At 39.9% G+C, this 17,559-nt stretch overlaps 2 pseudogenes; both read left to right on the top strand.

Annotated features, from left to right (window-relative positions):
- The window catches only part of LOC110308536, a 4,442-nt pseudogene extending 1,404 nt beyond the window's left edge, over positions 1-3,038 (top strand).
- A 2,078-nt stretch (positions 3,039-5,116) lies between these two features.
- Positions 5,117-15,703, top strand: LOC110308518 (annotated as a pseudogene).
- Positions 15,704-17,559: the final 1,856 nt, after the last annotated feature.

Here is a 17,559-nt window from a genome sequence, read left to right as displayed (position 1 = left end):
CCCAGCCTCAGGACTCCCTGTGCCCTTGTCTTCACGGTACTAGACGAACACTCAGCATTCTCCACCCGGGAGTCAGCCGCCCCCCCCCCGCCCCCCCCTCCCGCCTCTGCAGGAAGAACTTGTTTGCATGGCACATCTCAGCTCTCCTCCTCCTCCTCCTCCTCCTCCGGGCTGATTTTCTCTTCTAAGAACCTGGACTCCATCTACCCCAGTCTTTCTTAAGTCTATGTCCAGAGCCTCTAGCCCAGGAAAAAGCTTGAATAACTTCTAGTTTCTCTTCTGCCGTCCTCCTGTTCTTCTGCCCCCTCCTACCCCCTGAAATCTTACAAGCTGATGACAGTTTGTATGTGCTCAGCCAATGGGCAGAAAACCTGGAAAGAATTTCTGGACTTTAGCCCACCAGTTTGCCTGGTTTGACTAACCTGCTGAGAGCCGAAACTGGTACTTGTTGCCCCTGCACCTCCAGGGTCCTGGGGCAGAGTGCCACCACCTGAGTATCAGGCACTGAGTGGGACGTGGGTGATGCTCATGTGACTAGCTAGAGCTTTGGGAGTACGGTGAGGCTAATTTTTTTTCTTTTTTCTTTTTTCTTTCTTTCTTTTTTTTTTTTTTTTTGGCCGTGATCTCTTTTCCCTTCCTTTTTTTTTAATTAAATAAATGGATCAAAATTAAATAATTCAAGCCCTGCCTTCAAAATGGAAAAAAACACTTTTTTTTAAAGTATTGTTTAGCAAAAACAATAAAACCCAAATTTTTTTAACCATCAAAAAAATAAAAAATAAAAAAAAACAACAACAACAAAAAAGCTTACCCTGAGAAAGGATCCAGGCTATACTGGAATCCTGAACACACAGTGTAGCTACTGGCCAGCTAATATAGACTTTCTATAGCCTTCGACCCATGTTCAAATAGAATTTTCTGGTGGACACCCTACAATAGTTGCATTAGAATCTGACAATGTGCAGGTCAGACCCATAGGAGCCTGGCATGTCCTAGGGTAGGAAATGGGTTAGTTAAACGGAGTCAGGTCACACAGCTGGAGGTTTGAGTTGAAATGTTACATTGGAGTTCAAATGATTCTATCACAGAAGCTTCAGCTGCCATTGTAGGTGGTGCTGTTGGATCTGGGTTTTCCTACTACTGTTTCTGTTTTATTTGTTTTTATCTTTCCATAGAAAATGGCTATGTCTCTATTTTGCACTAGGCAGCTTTCCAACGCTCCAAGGCATATTGAAGTAGCAACCTTGTAAGCCCTGTGAGATAAACAAGCATTTGAGTTGCAAAATCGAGAGATTTTAACAGTGTGGGAACTATTAAAGTCTGTGGAGACTTTGAAAAATGGACATGATTGCCTTTCGTGGAATGAGATAAAAACGAAGACACGGAAGGATGCCAAGGTAGAGGTCATGTTTAAAGTGTGGCAGTATTTGGTTATCAAACCCCAATGAGCTCATCTGATGTTTCTCATTCCTTTGTATTTGATAAAGAATCATTTTTGTGTCCTGATTTGGGGAAACAAGTAAGTTCAAGGCAGATGCTCAACATTTGAAACATTGTCACAAAAGAACAATGTCAGTATGGAGAAGACAAAGGAAATTGAACAAGACAAGATTAGCCCTCTGCATAGGGAATTCCAACAAGAGGCAATGAACCAGTGGCCATTACACATACCACCAGTGTGATCCCAGGAGCTCTGTGTGTCCCTCCACTTTGAGAGGAGCAGGGAGGTAAGTATGAGTTCATCGCACACCTGGTGCTGAATACACACCTGTGTTTATGAACAAAACAGGGGGACATTGGTAAAATTCTAGTAGAGGTTTGACAAAAAAAACCAAATTCCTTACATAGGTTAACAGTTCAAAGTATTCCAAGGAACTTAAAGGCAGATTGAAAAATCTCGAGATTGATTATGAGAGTTCTTTGCAAGGAAGCATCAGGTAGTTGCACATTTAATCTTGTTCAGTGTTTTATACTGCTTCTGTGGCCAGGATCTATGGCCTTCACTGTATGGATTCCAGTATTCACATGAAAACCGGTTTTGTACCTGTGAAGTCTGACCCACGCGTATGGCTCACACTGATGTTATCACAGGAGAACAAGGTTTACTTATTTAGTGTAGTACTGGGTCTTAAACCAAAACCACCTTCATTCTAAGCTAGTACATTGCCCCCAAGGTAACTTTGTAGTGTTTTTCTACTTTTTATTTGGAGACAAGGTCTTTAAGTTGTCCTTTCTGGCTCCGGATTCAGGGTCCTTCTGCCATAACATTCAGAGCAGCTGGGAGCTCAGGCAATGATTATGCTGGCTAAAAACAAACAAAAACAAACAAACAACAACAACAAAACAAACAAACAAACAAACAAAAACTCAAATTAAACAGATAATTTTTCATTCTCACATTAGATTCTTGCTACCGTTATGCTTAAGTAAAACTCTATATCTCCTTTCATTTGTTTGTTTGTTTGTTTGTTTTATTTTGAGGTCTCAGTGCATAGTTCTGGCTATTCTGGAATTCACTGTATGGATCAAGATGGCCTCAGAGATCCTTTTTCTTTTGAGTACTTGGATTAGAGACATGTGCTACCATGCAGACAAAATTAATTATTTTCAAGCTTCATTCAGAACTCATAGTAAAGCAGATATAAGGGTTAAAAATCACTACATGTTGATCAGAAATGACTTGTAAACTTAGCAGACATTACTGTGAAAGATTCAGCTCACATTCAAACACCTCGCGTTGTCAATCTGGAACTTTCATAACAGCCCGATTCCCCGTGCCCATCAGGTGCCGAGGCTCTCCAGTTCTACAGACAGCAGAAATCCCTCTCCCAGGGATCCCAGAACCCGCAAGACCGCTGGGAAATGAAGTCTCCAAGACTCCGATAACTCGAGGAGCTACTCTGGAAACAACTATTCAGTTTTTGATAAGCACATGTGAGTCCTTCCGCAGTTCCGACCGGAGTTCCCTCCTGCTCGCTCTCGCGTACAGCTCTGAAACAGAGGTTGGTCAAGGGAGCAGCATAAGCTTAGCAGGCTGAAAAAAGTGTGCAGGGCGTGGTGTAATCCGGGCTTGAAGGGAGCAGAGGAGGGGTGGAATGTAAACCTTTTGGAGGTGCTGTGCTGAACTAGCCTGGGCCCCATCTGCATGCAGGTCAGAGCTGGGGGAAAGGCTATGGGGTTAATGCTGGGAACTTCGTAGAAAGCATCCTGTTGCCTTAATCCTCCTTGTGCTTTTGGGACAGGAGATCAGGCTTGGTCCTTCAGGAATGGAGAAGCTTGGAAGATATATGGTTGCCTGGGTGGGTTTCTGCCTATCATTGGCCAGAGGTAGTGTTGGAGCTTAAGTGTCAGTTTGGCTGTGGAAGCCTGTTTTTAGCTGCCGAGCTGTTATTTCTCATTATATTTAGGCAAGGGGAGATCTGGTCCCGTCTGTACTTTATGGGTGGACAGTATTCTTGTTTTAGTTGACTTCAGTTCAAGTTCCAGGGACAGAGGGAGACCTGTGGGGAAGACTGGTGTATGTGATGTTTATCTCACGTTCTTTGGCCCTCTGCACATGTGTAATAGTTGTGTAGCTTGGTCTTCATATGGGACTCCTAAAGTGGGAACAGGGTCTGTCTCTTATTCTTTTGCCTTTGGGACCCTTTCCCTCTACTGGGCTGCCTGTCTAGCCTCAATAGGAGATGAGCCTAGTCTTACTGCAAGTTGATATGCCAAACTTTGTTGATTTCATGGGAGGCCTCCCTTTTGCTGATGAGAAAGTAAGGAGGAATGGATGGAAAGGGGGAGATGGGTGGGAAGGACTGGGAGGAGAGGCAAGAGGGTAAAGTGGTTAAAGTAAACAAGTAAATAGTTTAATTAACACATATGAATTCTTAACATTTTTCATGCTTTAGTAAACAGGACAAATAATATTACTCTCATAGGTTATTTTGTTACTTTTCTCAATAATGTATGGGAAACAGAAATTGTGAATTACAGAAAACTTTGAAATAAGAAAATCATAGTATTAGCAGTTACAATTCTTAGCTACAGCACTCTGACGCACAGGTGTTAAATAGTCAAAGCATGCGTTAGGAATATTGCAAGTACATCAGTATCTGTTTGAGGAAAAAAGTAGGAGATGTAAATGAAAATAAGAGCAGAGTGATACCTAGTGTATTTTAAATATTAAAAAATATTGCTATTGCTATACTTGGTGATTATTAAATTATTCAGATATATGTTTTCTCTATGAATTCTCTCCTTGTCCTACCCTTCTGCTGCTCCATATCATGTACTTTGTTACACTATCATTTGCATCAATCTGAATGCTGGACAAGTCTAGACTCCCAGAAGAGGCACAGGCATTGCATCAAATCTGTTTCCTTCACATTTCACATTCGTGACTGTGTGTATCATGTGTTGATGAGTGCCCTCACCATGATTTTGTGGTGTATCATACAAGCATATGACACTAAATGTGTGGTCTTACATGGATACACTCATGTGTTACCTGTCTTGAAAGTTTCCACGTGGGCTTAGAGGATCTTCTGGTTTTGCTTTCCATGAAGATGGGGCCAGTGTGAGATCATGTGACCACTTCAGGAAGGGCTGAGGAATAGTACTCACCAGTGTAAGAAGCATTTCTACACAGAATCTGGATTTGTGTCCATGGGCACATGATGTCTGTGTTAGGGCTTCTATTGCTGTAATAAAGACCATGAGGAAAGGTCACTTGAAGAAGAAAGGGTTCCTTTCAGCTTACAACTTCAGGTAACAGTCTATCACTGAGCGAAATCAGGGGAGGAACCTGGAGGCTAGAACTGGAGCAGAGGCCACAGAGGAATGCTGTTGACTGCTTATGTTCCATGACTTGCTTAGCCTGCTTTCCTGTACCATATAGAGCCACTTGCCCAGGGTGTGCACCATCCACAATAGGCTGGGTTGTTTCATATTCACATTAAGAAAATAATATCATATAGAGGTAATTTCTCAATTATGCTTTGTCCTACTCAAATGACCCCAATTTGTCCCAATTGATCATGAGAACTACTTATCAAAATGCCTATTGGTACTCATTATTAATTTTAATTTATTAAACTGTGGTATCATTCATTGCTCTTTATTTCAGGAAATGCCATCCTTATGGGATGTGGCCATTGATTTCTCTGCAGAGGAGCAGGAATGCCTGGAGCCTGCTCAGTGGGATCTGTACAGGGACGTGATGCTGGAGAATTACAGCCACCTTGTGTTCCTGGGTGTGCATTGTATCTATAGAGAATTCCTATCTCACCATCAACGTGCAACTTCCTCACTCTGCACAAGGTCTCATGGGTGTATTTGTTTTTCAACAGTGAGTTTCATTTTCTTTACAGAAAAAAAAATTTAGGCAGGTTGCTGTATAGCTAAGAACCACTTCATTGTTCTTTGTGTGTTTAATCTGTCTGTGTTAGAAGCATACATACTTCACTTTAGTGGGACTGTTATAAATTCAATGGCATGAGGCATGGAGGACTCATGTTAATGAAAATGTTTCACAGTGCAGTTTTAACTGAGCTTTAAATGAAGCCCAGTATCTGCAGATTATAAATTCTTCCTCAATATTCTAATATTTCTGTCAGAAAACATTTAAGGAATTACTTGTTTTCAATTATTTATTATACCATTTTCTTCCATATAAGCAGTGTCCTGGAAGAGACGTGTCAATTCCCAGTAGACAAACATGCAAACAATCGTGCACTCTTTTTCTTCAAACAGGTCTTGCTCTCTCCAAGCCACAACTGATGACATTTTTGGAGCAAAACCAAGGGCCTTGGAATGTGAAGAAACAAGCATCAGCAACAGCCATGCACCCAGGTGTGTAGGAATGAGGAGATCAGTGGACAGATGAGGGTTCCCAAGATAGAAAGTTTAGCCTTTACCATGGACATTGAGACATTACGTTGTGGTGGAAATTTTAACGTCTTCTGTCATAGAAGTCATCTCTCAGACATGTATGAAGGTTCAAGAGACTAAGCTTTGTTCTTCCCCTCCAATGAACTCGTTTATATATAAGGAGCTTGCAAAAGAAACTTCTGCATTTGGTTGCGTCCTCCATTGTCATGTGAGACACTCAATGCTGGTCAGACTAAGTCATTGACATGTTGGCTGAAGAGCAGGCTCACCCAGAAAGAGCTCTCTAAGCTTAAATGAAGCATGGCTGGGTTTATAAAGCCATACACAATTACACTGTACCAGAGGCTGGGAGGGGTCAGAAGTTTTCGATGTATCTGGCAATCACAGCAATTTGTTTTATGATATAAAACAGTGNATAGCCCAAAGCTCCATTTGCGGCTGTATGAGAACGTGCACATCAGGATAAGGTAACCAGGGCAGGAAGTGGGTGGCGATCCAGTAGCTGTTCCTATGGCTTTCTTGGAAGTTAAGAGATTTAAGTCTTTTAAGGAGTCATAAAACTCCATTTATTTTTAGGGAAATACTTAAATTTTCTTAAATATTAATTAAAAGAAATCTGAGGGTTTTCTTTATGAATGCAATATTTTAGATACTTCGGAACTACTAAAGTGGTTTGTTTCAAGCCCAGTGGTGGTGGTACATGTCTTTAATCCCAGCGCTTGGGAGGCAAAGGCAGGCGGATCTACATGAATTTGATGTCTCCCTGGTAGAGAGAGCAAGTTCCAAGATAGCCTGAGCTAGCTACACTGAGAAACAACAACAACAAAAGGGTTTTGTTTCAGAGTCTAGTTATGGTTAGCAATAGGAGTTAGCCCTATAGGAAAAATTGTGGTTAATATTACCATATTCAAATGTCTCCTTTGGAGTTCTGCAAACTTCCTCCATGTGAGCATAGGCTCATTGGCTCTCAGGTTTATAATGGGAGCAGGGCTGAGGAGCCGGTCCAGGCGTCTCTGGAAGGTGACTCACAACAATTGTTCTGGGTGAGCTTTCACATTCCACATCTCCTCCTCCTCAGGCCACATTGCTTTCTCTCCCTGGCTGTGGTGGGCTCACATGTGTCGCATGTACTTTAGTTGAAGTGAGTACCTACAGTTTAGTCTGTTGTGCTGACCGACACTGTGGCAGAGCCTCTGTCATATATTATTTCACACTCTGCTGAGGACTACTTACAGACTCAGACATTGACCTCTTGGTGCAGGGATTAGCTTTGTTAGGAGGAGGAGAAATGAAAGTGAGGGACAGGGCACGACCATTTGAACTTGCATGTAGTTCCCATACCGTTTGGGTGGCAGTGTTGGTAGGAGGTTCCCCTGTACACAGTATCCTCAGTTTTCATATAGAGACATTGCGTGCAGGGTAATTGCAGTGAGTGCTTGCATTTGAGACATCTAGACTGTGGTGCTGAGTCTAAGATTCTCCTCAGCATGAGAGGATCCATCCCCCTGCCTTGTGAGACAGGAGGGGTAATTCATCTTCCCTGCAGATTAGGAGTAGGAGTTCCTAGTCTGCCTTACAGGTCAGAGGGAGACAGGAGCAGCAGATGCTGGCAAGTCCTGTTCCCCATGCTTCCTTATCCTGTGATGAGGCTAACTTGCCACTTACTGTAATAGGTCTATGTCCCATCAGAGGATAAGTGTGCTATTTGAACCTGGAAGTGTCTTGCCGTGCAAATGTAGTGTAGATTTAACCCTTTTTATTCCATCAATTCAATTTCAAAAAATCAATTTTTAAGTATATCTGATATTGAATACTATTCCATATTAAACAAACTTTAAGTTGACCTTACATTTGTTTGAGAGATCTGCTTTAAGCTTAACTTTGGTTACATGTAGAGAGCACAGTATGACAGAAGGTATAAATCTGTCTCTCCCTCCAACACTATGTAAATGAATACATTTATATTTTATTTACATTATTAATATATTGTGATATAATGTTAATATATAGTTAACATATTATTAATATATTTATAATATAATATATTATAAATGAATACATTTAATAAGACTACAAACACAATTTTGGGTTCACTGAGCATGTTTAATCACTACTAAGCTGGCTTATCATTTTCTGTTATGTATTAATTACCTTTCTTGTAATGACTTACAATAAATTAGTAACTCTCCTAAGATTGTGATTTTATAAGTGAAAGCATATTATCCTTGTTAAAATTTTGAGCCTTAAAAAAATCATAATTTTTATACCAAAGCTCTTTTATACCAAATCAACTTTAAACTAAAATGCTATCTAAGGAGAGACTGGGGACTTTATTTTCCCGACACCTTTATTGTGTCCCTTTACAAAAACCTAAATCAATCCTACAGACACTCTACATTACTAGCTTGCTTGCTTGATCACAGAGAGTGCATTTCTCTCTGTTCCTAGCACTCAGGAGGCAGAGGTGGGCAGATCAGTGAGTCTGAGCCCAGACTGATCCACAGAGTGAGTCCCAGGATACACAGAAAGATAAACAGAGAAGCCCTGTCTCCAAACAACAAAACACAAACACACAAAAATTCCCCCTCCCCCCAGAAGAATATATTCAGAGAAGAGAATAGTAAAGGCCTTTATGAGCAGACACATATACGAATGAAAAGGTATACAACTAAATATCACCACAGTTCTTGTCATGGCTCAGTTTTTCCAAATTATTAAAGGTTAAAAAGGTGAGCAAAGACATAAGTGGCTAGACATCTTTAAATCATCTTCTGTTAGCATTGATAGACCCTAAAACATGTACAGTGTTTGACCATTAAGTGTATTATCGTTAAGACTCACCTTTTAAATGTCTTGTGTCATATTTAGATGAATTGTGACTTCTTCAAGCCTTTATGGTTTTGACCTCTCCTTTATTTATATAATTTGTTGTATCTAAAACAATATAACTCCCCCCTTTTTTTTAGAAGCATAACTTTAATTTAAGTCTTTTGAAGCATTTAAAAAATGGTTTCGCCGGGTGGTGGTGGCGCATGGCTTTAATCCCAGCACTTGGGTGGCCAAGGCAGGCAGATTTCTGAGTTCGACGCCAGCCTGGTCTACAAAGTGAGTTCCAGGACAGCCAGGGCTACACAGAGAAATCCTGTTTCGAAAAACCAAAAGAAAAAAAAATTGGTTTCAAGAGAGAAAATTTAGGATGTGAACAACCCTGGATGAGAGAACCTTTTTTGGTAAACAAGAATCCAGAGGCAGAAAGTGTAGAACAGGAGGAGTTCAATTGGTAACTGATTGTAAAGAACCCATTGAGATCACCAGCCATGTGAACCTTACATGTACCCCTGCCCCTTAATTAAGGAATTTCAAATGAGACATAGTGACATTAACAGCTACATTTACCACTTTTAAAAGAAAATTTCCCAAAGGGGATGTTAGACAATATCTATTCACATGGGAAGCCTTACCCTGTACATATAAAAGCTTTTCCATGATTGCAGAGGTAGACCCCCCCCCCAACCCAGTTCTAGCTTTTCTTGCCTGTATACCCTAGTATCTCCCCCAAACCTTGAAACCTTATGCAGTTGAATCTCAGTTCCATGCAGCTATCTGGGAGGAGTGACTGGATACTCAGGAGAGGATTTGGTGATCATGCTTATATAGCCTTTTTTGAAGGATTGTTTTGTTTTGTTTTTTTGAGACAGGGCTTCTCTATGTAGCCCTGGCTGTCCTGGAACTCTATCTGTAGACAGGGCTGGTCTCAAATTCAGTGGAGTGGTCTCTCCCTCCCGAGTGCTGGGATTAAAAGTATGGTCCTCCAAGCCAGGCTGGAATGTGTCTTTTCCTGTGTTCCTCTTCTGCCTGTCGCAGGGTCAGGGAGCCAGCTGACGCAGGACCAGGGCTGTGGAAGAAAGTCTGAGACAGTTATGATTGGGTTTGAAATGGGTGGGTCATATACTATCGCTGAAACCAGGTTTTCAGTGAGCTAAAACAGCATATGATAATTTCAAAAACTAATATCTATATAAGGCATTTGTTTGTCTATAAAACTGAAGCCAGTGATTTACATACCCATAACTGGCATGTGTGTCTCTAGGTATGATCAGACAACCTGAATAGTTCCATATGTATTTTCCTTTCTACGCAAATTTAAGTGTTTAGGATAATATAACAATTCTATGAGACAGGGACATACTGGCTCTTTGTGGGTCAAAATTTAAAATGTAAGTTTTAAATACCTGTAGCCTAGAGAAATTATAAGCAAAACAACTGTGAAAACTTGACATCTAAGCAACTTCAAAAGTTCTAGAAATGAAAGCAAAGAAATTCAGTGGAGCAGAAATGAAGCCTAACATTAGTCATAGGGCAAAGGAACCCTAGAAACAGAAAGCATATACTATATCTCCAAAGACGGAGGTTTGCAGATCCAGTATGAAACACCCAACATGGCTTTTATCTTCAGTATTCTATAGAAGCAATGGAAGTAAAGGACTCTCCCCACAGAAAACTGGCTGTAACCCCTTGTCTGTAGTGAGGTAGAGTCGTGGACCCACAGCCTGGCTAATTTCTGGGATGCTTGGGGGGCTCTGCTCTTCCCACACTGCAGTCAGTGGTCTAGTGACTTTCACAGCCACTTTGTGTTGCATAAAAAGGGTGGGGCCTCTACTGCAACCTTAAAATTAGTGGACGGGTAGATCTCTCCCAGCCAGAGGAGTTCTTCCTGAGTATGGGATTTGGAGCTGACTAGGTTTGGACTCCTGGCAAGACCACAAGGGAGAGCTCAGAGCAATGGATGAGCATGTTGAAGAGGAACAGACATGGAGTTTCCCAGACCCATTGATAGAATCTCAGGAAGGAACACAGGCAGGAGGACAGAAGAAACCCACTACTCCCAGTCCCTTTAATGCAAAGTGAGTTCTGAACAGTGGCCTGACTCTCTGCTCCATAAGGAGGTTCAGGGAAAGGGACAAAATGTAAGTACAAAGCAATAGTTGGGACAGAGAACATTATGTGCATTATTCTAGTACTTACTCAGCATCTGTAGAAATGAAACAAAATGTGATTTAATGGAAACATCTTATTCATTACTTCTTTAATCGACACCTTTCCTCTTAGAAGGAGATCCAGGGAAGGATCAAGATTTATTCCTATTACCAGAATCTGGTCCAGAGAAAAATACCCACACCTACCTCCTTGGAGGACTAGAAGGACTAGGTTGGTTTTGGTGCTAGGAAATACAGTGGTCATTCTGAGACTCTCAGGCCCCGGTGAGAGATTTATGGGGCCCAGGAAGATCTCAGGGTGCACTACCACTGTAACAATCGAACAAGCTGAGAGACCCATGGTGTTCTGAACCTCTTGATTGTCAGAAATTTTGCTGGCACCTCCAAGTGTTGTATCTACAAGAGTCACACGGCAATGCTACTCAGTGAAGTTCAGATCAAGAATCTTTCTTGTTGTTTTTGCAGAGTAGGCTCATGCCAGGACCATGTAGCTACCCAGCATGAAACGTGAGTGGGTCATAATTCCAAACCCATAACTACATCACACCAGAGACGGGTATGCCCTGAAATTCCAACATTTCTCTTCCATTTATTCAAAGAATTTGTTTTATGTTGTAAAACAGTAGCTCTTCCAAAGCTGCAGGTAAGGCTGCATGAGAGCATCATTCTCAGCAGGAGTGGTTAGCTGGGAAAGTCTTTGGGTAAAGCTCATGCAAAATGGAGTCACTTTGGGCAGTTCAGTTACCAACAGTTCAGTACTGTTTTCTACACATCTGAAAGTTTGCACACGTTTCTGAAGACCTAGGAGGGAAATCATTGTAAGACAGTAACTTCACACATGAGGTTTTGTCACATCCCTTACTCTCATGTTAATGAAAGGCATGAGCTCTTTGTGAATAAAGAAAATGTCCTCTCATAATGTTTTTTCTGTCACATTAAGGATTTACTATCCATGGTCTTTGTGGATATATATTCAAAGATTAAAACTGTCTATATCTAGGACACACACACACACACACACACAGACACACCATCTTTCCACTTAGAAGGAGACCCAGGAAAGGATCAAGATTTATTCCTACTACATCCAGAGGAAAATGCCTACACCTATCTCCTTGAAGAAATAGGTCAGTTTTGATATGTGTATGTGTGTGTACATGTATGTATGTATGTATGTATGTACACACATACATTGGTAAAACACATCAGGGCAGTACAAGATAAAAAATATCTATAAATATTGGTTCTTTGAATTTTCACTTTGAAAGACCCCCGGAGGGCAGACCCTCACTCAAGCCTCGGGACAGCCGCGCACCCAAGAAGACACTGAGACCGAACTTTGTAGAGAGTAAGATTTAATAAAGCAACAACAAGAAAGCACATAAAAAGCACATAAACCAGAGCTCTGGGGTCGAAACTCATACACCAGGCATGGTGTAGAGGAGAATCGACACCCGACCCAAATTTTTCACAGGCTTATATAGGAAAAAAGCCAAGGGGAGGAGTGGGGCAGGGAAAAGTACAAGTTTGCGTCACTAAGGGGCTTTGCCAAGGGGCTTTCCAAGGGGCTTTCCATAACCAAGGGGTCGTGTCCTATATTTTGGCAATGTACCCGATCTATTGGAACATTCTGGGGTAGTACCAGGAGGCCCTTATCTCAAAAATGTTCTTGGAACAGTCNTCAGTTAGGAGGGGTAGGACTAGGTTTGTTCCAGGAGACCCTTATCTAAAAAATGTTCCTGGAACAGTTTTTATTTGGGAGGGGGTCGGACTCTGGGGTGAAGAGTTCAGGAATGTACTCTGGGGTGAAGAGTTCAGGAGTGTTCCGGGAACAATCTCTAGATGGGAGGGGTAGGACTCTGAGTTGAAGAGTTCAGGTGTTCAGTAATTTTCCTCTTTCAACTTCATAGGTAAACACAAATATCCTGTTTTCCTTACTTATTCATTTTTCCTCACAGTTCATTGTTCAGTGGTTTTTTAATCTTATTAATGAATAATTCTTAGAAATAGATAATTTTATCATTGGGCTTGGTGATGCATGCCTTTAATCACAGCATTTGGAGGCAGAGGTTTGAAGACCTCTGAGTTTGAGTCATCTTAGTCATTTGGGCCAGTTGCAAGGCAGCCAGAGCTATGCAGAAAAACCCTGTCACTAAAACAAACAAAACAATATTGGTAAATTTATCATCTATTCACTGACAAATATATTGCTTTCATCAACATTTATGTTATTCATAAATAATATAAATTAATTTGTTATTCATAAATGTGTCTGCAAGTTTTTCATAACTTCATATCTTATAACTTCATATTTATTTTTTTGTCATCAAAGTAAAACATAAAATACTATCCTAAATCCTCAAGATATGTTATTTTAATATTGTTATGGACAGCCTAATTGTTATGGAGACTATAAATTTTTTTTTTATTTGAGTGAAAATTTTGTATTTTTGTGTGGACCCAATCCTACACAATTACAATTTACTTTCTCTTAGCTACTTTATAAATTACATGGATGTAGGACCATATAGTATCTATATTGTTTAATGGACTTATTTCTGTTAGTAAAATGCCCTTACAACTTACTTAGCTGTTTAGCTTTGAAAAATATGCCATTATTTCTGTTCTATTTGGCTGTACTCTTATTCCAGTAGAAGTGTAGATTCTCTTTACTACTATATTTTGTGAATTATGCTCACTAATCATAGGTGTTAAAAAGCACTGCAATTTCTAATTTATGGTTAAGTAACTCTGAGAAGATCTCTCCATTTTAAAAATGAGTGTTATATGTATAAAGAATATTGCTTAGCTTTTGATCATATCTCAACTTTTCCTCAACAGAAAAAAAGACTCAATAACTGTATCAGTTACAGCAAGGCCTTTGATTGTAACTCACTCTTTAAACGCCAGAGAATTCATACAGGAGAGAAACCCTACAAGTGTGAAGAGTGTGGTAAGGCCCTTAGTTCTCCTAAAGCACTTTCTATACACCAGAGACTTCATACTGGAGACAAACCCTACAAATGTAAAGAGTGTCATAAGGCCTATAGTACCAGCTCATCACTTTTTATACACCAGAAAAATCATACTGATAAAAAAATCCTACAAGTGTGAAGACTGTGCCAGAACATTTTACAATCCTTCAATGCTGAAGCCACATCAAAGAATTCATTCTGGAGAGAAACCCTACAAGTGTGAAAAATGTGGAAAAGCTTTCTGTGAGTGTTCATTCCTTAAGCAAAATCAAAGAATTTCCGAAGGAAAGGAATGCTATTAGTATAAAGAATGTTGCAAAGCTTTATCCCTTAACCGACATAAAGAAATACATTCTAGAGAGAAAAGATACAAGTGTGAAGAATGTAGCACATCCTTTTGCTATCCTTCATTGCTTAAGCAACATCACAGAATTCATTCTGGAGAGAAACCCTATAAGGATGGACATGGTTGGAAAAGGCTTTATAGTTCTCCACACTTTCAAGGACATCAAAACACTCATACTGGAGAGAAGCCATATAACTCTGAAGAATGTCACAAAACTTTATAATCATTCAGCCCTTAGGAGACACACTTCAGTTCATACTGGAGAGAAACCCTACAAGTGTAACCTTTGTGGAAAAGGATTTACTAAGCTCTGTGTCCTTACTGAGCACAAAATAGTTCATACTAGAGAAAAAAACATGCAAGTGTGAAGTGTGTGGCAAATGTTTTTCTTATACTGCAGCCCTTAAAAGACACCAATTCATTCATTCTGAAGACAACCTCTACCTGTGTGGGGAACATAGCAGAGCCTTTTCTATACTTTATAACCTCAATCAGCACAAGTTTGTCCATTCTGGAGAGAAATGCCACAAGTTGAAGAGTTCAGGAAAGCCGGTTTGTTTTCTGTTTTTTTTGTTTTCATTTTTCCTTGATATTATGCAGCACAAGTTAAGTCATACAGGAGTTAAATCTTATCAGTGTGAAGAATGTGGGAAAATGTTTTATTCTACTTCGAAACTGAAGAAACATAAAAGGCTTAATTGTCAAGAGAAACTGTACAAGTGTGAAATCTGTGGAAAAGCCTTTCCTACTAATTCTTCCTTGATTCAGCACAGATTAGTTCATATTGCAAAGAAACACCACAAAGGTGAAGAGTGTGGCAAAATATTTGCCTGTGCACCCAAACTGAAGAGACATAAAAGAATTCACTGTCAAGAGAAACCCTTCAAATGTCAAGAATGTGGCAAGGGCTTTCATACTCACCCAGAACTTTCTGTACACAAAAGATCTCATACCAATGAGAAACCACACAAATGTGAAGAACGTGGAAAAGCCTTCTCTACTCTCTCATACCTAACTCTGCACAGATTACATCATACTGGGGGAAAACCTTTTAAATGTGACGAATGTGGCAAAATGTTTTACTCTACTGTAGACCTTAAAAAACACCAAAAAGCCATACAAATGTGAAGAATGTCACAAAGTCTTTAGTACACCTACAACCCTTAAGAGACACAAGACAGTTCATAGTGGAGAGAAACTCTTACAAGTGTGAACTGTGTGGAAAGGGATTTACTAAGTCTTCTCTCCGCACTGAACACAAGATAGCTCATACTGGAGAGAAACCGTACAAGTGTGAAGAGTGTGGCAAAGGCTTTTCTTGTTCTTCATATGTTGAAGTCCATAAAGCAATTCATTGTGAAGATAACGCCTTCAAGTGTGGGGACTGTGGAAAAGCCTTTGCCAATCATGATTCCCTTTTGCAACGCAGGACAGTTCATCTTAGACAGACATCCTGTAAAGGTCTGAACAAGTTTATACTTATTCAGCCCTTAAAAGACATCAAATAATCCATTCTGAACAGAACTACGCGTGTGTGGAAGGTGGTAAAGCTTAAGCTGATCACTCAGAAGCTTCGCATCGGATGCATGTCCTGAGTAGAGGAGCCATTCATATGTGAAGAATGGCACATGCTTTACCACTCAGGCAACAATCTCTACCATCAGAAAAGTTCATTCTGGAGAGTAATGATCCAAGGGAATGAGAGGTTTTAGTTTTTCTTTGTATCTTAAACATCAGAGCTCTAATGTGAAGGATGTGGTGAGGGTTTCAGTTATCATTCAGTCCTGGTTCAATCTGTTGTAGAAAATATTTAATCTCAATCAGGGGCTTCTACCCTGCCTTTGATTATTCAGTTCCCATATACAAGACACATAACCTGTTTATTTATATTAAGCCTCAATCAGCACTAGAGCTGTACAGATACCTACCCTCTATGCTATTAGAATCTATTTTCCTATAACTAACCCCATGTTATAATTTGTTATGTTCCATCTGAGCAGCATTTAATTGGCTAGCCCTCATGGCTTTGTTTTCATGATTCACCTACTTTGTCACTAGTTGTTAATAAACTGAATCGGAGAGGAAACAAAGTAAAAGAGGTTAGATTCAGGGATCTCTTTTTCTCTTTCTTGTTCTTCTATCCTCTTTCTCCAGTATCTAGCATTAGTAGGGGAAGGGGAAGAAAAGTGATGAAAAGAAAAAAGGGAAGGTATAGGAATGACAGGATAAAAGTTAGATTATTAAATGTACTTTAGAACTTATGAATATCAACAAGCCAAATATTTTTACATTTGTATGGAATTTGTATATTGGATATGAATTTAAGTTTTTTTTAAAAAAAATACATATATTTTTTCCATGTTTCAACTTTGGTTTAAGGTATTGTACCTATACAACTCATTTAAAAAAGAAATGTGTTCTAGTCTTTGAAAGCTGCTATTGCAAACTGTTCATGATAATAAGAAATGAAAGTTACTAGTCAATAAGACATTGTGGTCATGCTAGGTTATAGTTCAGTCAGTTACAGAAATAAGCTTTATTTAGCTTCCTGTAGAAAATTTCAAAGTTAAACAGAGAATAGATTGCTAGAAACAAGCAACATTTGCCTATTCAGATGTACTATAGACAGCTAGATGGTCTTCAAAAACCTCAGAGGTCTACAGAATATGATATTTAAAGTTTGTTTTTCAATAACAGGTTTTACATGGTAGGGAAGAATCTGCTCCTGGCAGCAGCCCTAAAATACTTCAAAGAAGATTATGAGCATCAGAGAACTTCCTTAAGGAGTTTGTTTCAAATGTTGTAAATCTGCCACTGCACAGCAAACTGCCCTTACCTGGGCTGTTGACAATATCCTGTCCAAACTTGACAAACCAGATGAAGGAAGTCAACTGCTGAGCTTTGCTGCTAAAACAAAGTAGGCAAGACCTACAATATTATTGCTTCACAATAAAGCCTGTCAGATATTCTGGGCTGGAAGGTCAAAGATGATGATCTAACAATACTGCGAAACCTTGGGAAACTCTTTAGGTAGTCAGCAGTCTCTTTCATTTCTATAGTTTTGGAAGTGGCTTTCTCTACACTTCCTGCATACTCAGGTAATATTGATCCTTCTCAGGTCTCTGATGGGGTTGAAGATTAGATAGTTATAGTTTCACACTTAAACTTAAATTGTTTAGGATTTCCCATCCAGACTCAGAGGAAGACAATGTATGAAGCTAAAGAGAGGTAATTAGCAGTGTGACAACCATATGAATTTATACATTTTTTTTCAAGACAGGGTTTCTCTGTATAGCCCTGGCTGTCCTGGAACTCACTTTGTAGACCAGGCTGGCCTCAAACTCAGAAATCCGCCTGCCTCTGC

This window comes from Mus caroli, chromosome 13, assembly GCF_900094665.2.
Source record: "Mus caroli chromosome 13, CAROLI_EIJ_v1.1, whole genome shotgun sequence".
In the NCBI taxonomy this organism is placed as follows: domain Eukaryota; kingdom Metazoa; phylum Chordata; class Mammalia; order Rodentia; family Muridae; genus Mus; species Mus caroli.
The sequence above is the reverse complement of the archived record's forward strand: the minus strand, read 5'-3'. Positions and strand labels throughout refer to the sequence as shown.